We start from the raw sequence: 5,803 nt of genomic DNA on the forward strand, positions 1-5,803 counted from the left end.
CGTGAGGCGGGGCCCGGGCGGGGAGGCGGGGCCAGAGCCGTGAGGCGTGGTCAGGGCATGATCCTGGGGCTGGAGGCTGGGAACCGGGACGTGAGCGGCTGGGAACCGGGACGTGAGCGGGCAGACGGGAAGAGGGGCTGCCAAACCGGGCGTTGGCTGGGAGGCAAGACTAGGACGGGAAGGCCAGGAGAGGCCGGCTCCAAGGGCTCCTGGAGGCGTTAAGAGCGTGAAAGTCTGTGGTCGTGACAAGGGCTCACAGGTTTATGAGGAACTTGGATCCAAAGGTTAGGTTCTTTCGATTTGGCAACACCTTCTGCGATTCTTCTTCCTGTTTTTACAGTGTTCGGGGGTTGCGGAACTTTTCCTGAGGCCGCAACCGAGCCACGATCCTTACTTTAACCCTGTTAGACTTCGCCATCAAGGCGTCTGGAAGCCTGAGAGTTTAGAACAGGAAGAACCCTAAATGCCTTCTCTAATCCTGCATTTGTGTTTGAGGAAACTAAAGCTTCAGTGGTGAAACAGTTTGTGCAGACTTCCACAGCCTACACAGAACTGGCTTGGCCAAGAACTACTTCATCCTTGGAGGAAAAGCAACTTGTGTTATCTTTTCAGTGATTAAGGATCACGTAGCGATTTATTAAGCAGCCTCTCATCGTGTGATCTGCCCTGTTTCCTCCCTGACCATATTACTCGGCATTTCTCACAATCCTGTTCAGCCAAATGGCCTCTGCCTTCCTAGAGCACTCCAGGCTTGTGCTCAGATATGTATACGGCTAACTACCTCACCTGCCTCAAGTATCTTCTTATCATGGCTCTGCAGAATTTGAAATCACAACCCAGCTTCTCTCACCTTACCTTATCCTGCCCTACTAATTTTTCATGGCACTTTCCTTATCCCACACGCTCTGATAACGTGCCTATCGATGTTTATTTTCTCCTCCTTCTGGAATGTAAGCTCCATCACCCTGAAATCTTTGACACTTGGTTGGTATTTGTTGAATAAAGGAATGCATGATTACGCTAGCATTAAGCAAAATTTTAAGGAGAAAAAAGTGAAGATGCTGTACAAACTAGAAAGGAATTATTAACAGGATCTTTTTTTTATATTAATAAATCTCTTACCTCAGTACTTCTGAAACTTCAATGAACATGTGAACCACTTGAGGATCTTGTTAAAATGCAGATTCTAATTCAATTGGTCTGATTCAGTTGGGCCTTGAGACTCTGCATTTGTAACAATATACAGAGAATGCCAGTGCCATTGGCTCTAAGACCACACTGAATAGGGATGCTTTACCTCTATCTAGACCAAGTTTTGGGGAATACCTTGGTATTTATGATGCCCACTGTCTTTGTTCAGGCTGCTTTAACAAAATACCACAGACTGAGTAGCTTATAAGCAACAGAATTTCATTTCCCGAAGTCTGGAGGCTTGAAGTCAAAGATCAAAGTGCCAGCATTATCAGGTGAGGGCTGTCTTCTGGGTTGGAGACTTCTAGTTGTGCCCTCACATGATGGGAGAGGGAGTGAGCTCTCTGGAGCCTCTTTTACAAGGGTGCTAATCCAATTCATGAGGTTTCCATCAAGACTTAAGCATTTCCCAAAGGCCACATTTCCTAATACCATCCCTTTTGGGAGTTAGAATTTCAACATATGAATTTTGGGGGGACACAAACATTCAAACAATAGCACTCACTACATGAAAGGCGCCTGGTCATTGCAAGAATGCCAGGATGAATAAGAACTGATCTTTGCTCGAGTAGGACAGAACATAATATTTAATTCAGTTCAATAGGGGCTCCTGGGTGGCTCAGTCGTTAAGCGTCTGCCTTCGGCTCAGGTCATGATCCTAGGGTCCTGGGATCGAGCCCTCCATCGGGCTCCCTGCTCAGCAGGAAGCCTGCTTCTCCCTCTCCCGCTCCTCCTGCTTGTGTTCCCTCTCTGGCTGTCTCTCTCTGTCAAATAAATATATAAATAAATTGAATTCAGTTCAGTAAACATTTTTTAGTAGCCATCACAGGGTGGGTTACCCATGAGGTCGACTCTGCAGGGGTGATTAGCACGTAAGACATGCTGTTATGTGCTCTTGGGATCAACCTCTGTGAAAGGAGGTGGAAGAAATAGAATTGAGCAGAGGGAGAGACTGATCTGTGATGTCATCCTAACAAAGGCTTCAGCTGACCCCTTGGAACTGGGATAGTCTTTTAGAGGTATCATGAGTTGATATGAGTGGATGGCCCTTCAACTCCCAACATTGATTTGTCATTGCATACAAACCACCCCTGAAAGGGGACATGATTTGGGCTTCTCCATTACTTTAACTGAGGCATTATCCAAAGAATGCTGATAGTTAAGGGTTTTTACCAGCAGTACTCCCAACAGCAAAGAGGGGAATGAGGCTAAATCTTCTGTTCTTAAAGGGGATTGTGGGCAGAACTTCATAATCAGCATTCACGATAGTACCTGTCCTGAGGCACCTTTCTAGTCACTTGGAGACTAAGGATATTTATTAATTTGCTAAATATTATTGGGTGCCACCAATCTGTATATATAACTCTGTACACATTGAGATACTGAGCTGAGTAAGGGAGATACGGCCCCTGCCTTCATGGTGCTTACAGTCTATGAGGGATTAAACAAGTTTTAATCAAACTGTTACATAAATAAATACTGAAATTGTGGTAATCCTTATCAAGGAGAACAATGGATTTATAGGAGAGTAAACAGAAACTTAGTGTAGTCTAAGTTTTAAGGAAATTCTTTCTTAAGGCAGTTATAATTATACCATGACCTGAAGGATAAGAAGGAATTAGTTTGGACAAAACTGAGGCATTGGGGCTCACAAGCTAGTAAGAGAGGTAGGAGGATGATCAATAAAATATACTTTAAACTCCAATATATAAATCTTATAGAGCCACACAGAAGGCAAATGAGCAATGGCAATTGCCTTGGTAAAAATCTTGTGCCTAAGGGCTGGAGGATATCCAAATATATGGTGGTCACTCTATATCCTCTGGTGAGTTTTTAAAACAAAACAAAACAAAACAAAAAACCAACGTAGAGTAAGAGGTGGATAATTCCAAAGCCAAGTATAAACTGAAGTGCCACTCAGGAGCTAAGGCTGCATTTTGTAAGGCCGCACTCAGCACAGGAAATTAATAGGCCAAATAAAATAACTTAAGATATTAGACTGTGATCTAATGAGAACAGAGACTAAGTGTGTAGTACAAACTATGCACTTTTGGCTCCTGGCTCTGTGTATTTCCTTCTTTTTTTCACTAGAGCAGAAATGTCTGCTCATTTTCCTTTAAAGGCAGGCAGATTGAAAAGTTTGTGGCTAAAGCATTTAGTTCTGAATTCTAGTTATTCTATAAATTATACCTAACGCTCCCTTACCTTCTCACGCTTTACCCATGCCTCTACACTGCCTCTTACTTATGTTTTCACCATAGCACTTATTACCATCTATAGGCAGAGATATATGTATCTCTCTCCACAAATATATAAGTACTAAAATTGTGCTAATCATTACCAAAGAGAACAATGAGGTTACTGGAGCATGAGTTCTCTCTCTCTTCCACTAGGAAGTAGGCAGCTCCTTATTTTCCTCACTGCCATATCCCCTGTACCTAGATAAGCACCCATCATTACACTATTATTTATTGAATAAATATATGAACGAACAAAGCAAGCTTGTGAATAGATGTGGGATTGTGGCAGACACAGTTAAGTTTATGGTTGACTAAGCTCTAATTGGGTCACTGATGAGAATTGAGACGTTTGTATATCATAGTGGTACCAGAGGACTATTAGTTCTTGCCCTGCTGTGTGCAAGGAAAGCTGTCGTGCTGACATCTGGTCATATCAGATCAACCTCTTACTCCAAGACAGTTATCCATTGACTGCAAAGTCTTTTAGCAGATGGCTTGTCTCGGAGCATTGCCTACCATAGATGCCACATGCAAGATGTCGACTGTGGCCGACCTTGTTCACTACCTGACGGCTGATAACCTTTCTCAATATCCTTCTGCCTTGCTGCCTTACCATGATAGAGGCTGTCAAAGTTCAGTACTCACTTTCCCAACCTTCCTGGCAGCTACATGTCATCATATGACACATTTCTGGTCAATAAGACACAAGCAGAAGTGTGTGTGTGTGTGTGTGTGTGTGTGAGAGAGAGAGAGAGAGAGAGAGAGAGAGAGAGAGCATGTGATAGATGCCTCAGGAGAACTTGCGAGCCTTGCCCCTCCCCCGATCTTCCTGCCTTCTATGTAGACACATGATAACAGCAGTCACCTTGCCACCATGAGGCAACATGATCGAAGAAGCCAACAGCTAAAAATGGAAGACTAGAAAGATAGAAAGCTTGAGGAGTCGATGTAAGCATTGAGCAGCTGAACTGATATCTGCAACCGCCTACCTCTGGATGCTTGTTACAGGAGAAAATTAAAGCGCTATTGGTTTAAGCTACTGCCAGTTTGGTTTTCTGTTAATTGACCTGAGATTTTTTCCTCACTCTCTGTCAGGCCAACCTGAATCTCTTTTGAGACATCTGGAATGTACATCACAATGGCAGGGAGAATGGCTGGGCTAAGGAGAAATAAAAAAAATTACAAAAAGCAACCAACTCAAGGACAGAAAATCAAACTTGAGACTACTAAGCAAGGACGATCCCTCCTTGAGGGGAGAACAAGAAGCCCTGATCTGAGGGTGGCAGCAGCACCTAGCACGGCTGTGTCCCCTGAACACTGTCCCCTTACTGTGGCCCCTGAGGACTGGCTCACGCCTCACTGTTTCCTCTTCTGACTTGGCTGCACATCTTCACCACAATCCCTTGTCACTAAAGGTAATCTGAGTGTCTCTGTCCCTGTCAACCTAAAAAGCTCACTTAACATAATTCCCAGCCATGTGTGGCCAGCCTCTTAAAGGACAGCTACCATATTCTTTTAGAAAACATTTCTCCATATCATACAAAACACTAGCTGCATAACTGAGGCTGGAAAAACAACAACAACAAAAAAACCCACAAAAAACAAGTGACTTAAAGAAGCTTGCAATTTGTCTCCAGGGCATCCTCCCGCTTCCTCTTTCAGTGCTTCCTCGCCTTGAAGTGCTTTCCCTCACCACACCAATGCCCAGTGCCCTCTTGCTGCTCTTTCCATACTAAGAGACCTCCCATGCTGAGAATTACCTAGAACTGCCCTGGTTCATAAGGCTTCAGCCTAAGGCTTCTCTCTACCTTGATCTTTGACCAACATTTAGGTAAACCGTTTGATAATCCACAGGCAGATGCTCTTAGCTCCTTTGGGTAAAGATGGATGAGCAGCTTAATTTAGAGATATCAGCATTTGATAACTCTTTTTAGGATTAGCACCCTTAGCTATTTTAGCATTGTAACAGTTCCTAACTAGCAAAACAATGCATTTGCAACAGTGACGTTGGAGGTCTTGAGGTCTTGACAAGTACATAAAGAGTACAATATTTGCTCTGGGAAAAGGGATCTTTTGGGTCCTTTCAAATTATGATATAACAGCATATTTTCCCATCAACCTTAAAAATAAAATAGCCAGTTATTTTACTAGCAGAACAGGTTTATTTGGGAATAGCAAAGGAATTGCAATTGCAAGCTCTGGTGAACCATAGGCAAGTCCAAAGAGACAAAGGGAAGGGCAGCTTTTATTAGGATTTAGGAGGAAATTGGTGAGGGTTTTGAACAAAAGTTCACTGGAGAAGAACAAGAGTTCAAGGTTGTGTTGGTTTCTCATTGGCTGCAAGTGGTGGTTGGTGCATTGTTGCTGAGCAG

This window comes from Mirounga leonina, unplaced genomic scaffold (genome assembly GCF_011800145.1).
Source record: "Mirounga leonina isolate KUSES-001 unplaced genomic scaffold, KU_Mleo_1.0 Mir_53, whole genome shotgun sequence".
Taxonomy (NCBI): Eukaryota; Metazoa; Chordata; class Mammalia; order Carnivora; family Phocidae; genus Mirounga; species Mirounga leonina.